The following is a 1,727-nucleotide window of genomic DNA, read 5'->3' as shown; positions in this document are numbered from 1 at the left end:
TGAGATTTCACCCTAGGCTGAGAAAGGTAAACCTTCAAGGCAACATCAAACCATTTCACCTCGTAGCTAGCCCTACGGGGTATGAGAAGGCTCTCTTCGGTCTATCTCGGCAAATTTTTCAATGGGGTGAGATGACCAATTAGAAACACTGATATTAGGCTAGTAAACTGATAAGAAGGGTTGATTTAAAGTTTTTTGGGGTTTTTAATGACGGGGTTTTTCTGGGCTGCATGGGCAAAATCACGGCTTCAAACAGAGAAATATAATGAACAACACAGGTTGACGACTGAGGCAAGGTAGGCAAGGAATTTAGCATCAAATCTAGATTTTTAAATGGGATGGCAAGACTAGTGAGGAGCTAAGGAGGGCAAATAATACTTTGAATCCTCCTTAAACAGAAGAAAACATTGAATATGAGCAAATTTATAGGAGGAGCATACAATACTATGAATTCCTACCTAAACACTTCATTTGCTCAATTAGATATGATCATGAGGTGAATGAAACATAACAGTTTACATATGAGACAAAGGGAAAACTTATGCTAAATTAACATACCACATGAATCTCAGAAGTTAGAGCTGTGAAATTTTCATTAAAAATCCCTGCAGAAAACTGTACATTGAAAGCTCTGTTCCAGCACTCAGCACTCAGAAAATCTCCTCTTTTCTCTCCTCTCTTTTTACAATATATTAAATATAACTCAGAAAAAACCAATCGATGAAAGATGGGGGGCGGTTTCACTTGAAATCTTAAAAATAGGAAAAAGTCTGCTTAAGGAACAACGTTACAATTTGTTTGTTGATAACCAATGAATAGGCAAAACCTGTAGCTGAATCTTCTGATCGGCAACTGAAGACCCAAAATAGACCAACCAACTCGTTTTCTATGCTGGGATAGTTATATGTATTTCAATTTGGCTTTTGACTTTACGCTGCATTTGAATGAGAACTAAAACAACAGTAGCGTAATATCTTCTCCAAAAACTTTTCCCTACAGGTCAATAAAAATAATGAGCTGTTCAACCATAATTGCCAGAATAAAGAGAATCACCATTTTTTCTAAAACAGAACGTCGTTTCCCTTGAATTCCTCTGATGGCCGACACATGGAGCGCAAATCCAGTTGAAACATTAATTAAAATCTGGGGAAATAGGAGTCGAATCCTATTCTGTTGTTCTGGCACCGTTTGAATAGCGGTCGCCTGGATTCAATGTTCTGGGGTATGCTGTTGCTGGAAAATCTGTGATGAGTCCATCTACTTGGGCGAAGTTGACAAGGGAGTTAATTTCCAATGTTGGATCTGAGAGATAATCGAAGGCTAAAGTCGTAAATTCGTTTCTGAGATAAGAGACAAAGACTGATATATTTTGCAGGTGCAACCGCTTGACATTATCTATGTTCCCTGTAAGGTAACCACCAGGACTCTGGAAAACCGCCTCTACTTAATGTTACGGCGTCAGCAACTTCTTTGATCTCCTTGATAGTTTGAATTCAGAATTCTGATATTATCTCCCTCCACCTCGTAAACAAGTTTGAATTTTGTTTGTTGCTTTCAACTCCCTTAGCACAGCACTGTCATCGGACTTTGTCATTAGTCTATCGGCTATGTTGTGGTAGCCACTCTTATTTATAACTGAAATGGTGGGCTCTATGATAATCAATCTTCCGTGCTGCTGCTATGGCTCGCGCATACTGTATGTTGATGAGGACATTGACATTTTCTTG

The sequence above is a fragment of the Pinus tabuliformis genome, chromosome X (assembly GCF_031772625.1).
Source record: "Pinus tabuliformis cultivar Carrire ecotype Pingquan chromosome X, CPIR1, whole genome shotgun sequence".
Taxonomy (NCBI): domain Eukaryota; kingdom Viridiplantae; phylum Streptophyta; class Pinopsida; order Pinales; family Pinaceae; genus Pinus; species Pinus tabuliformis.
The sequence above is the reverse complement of the archived record's forward strand: the minus strand, read 5'-3'. Positions refer to the sequence as shown.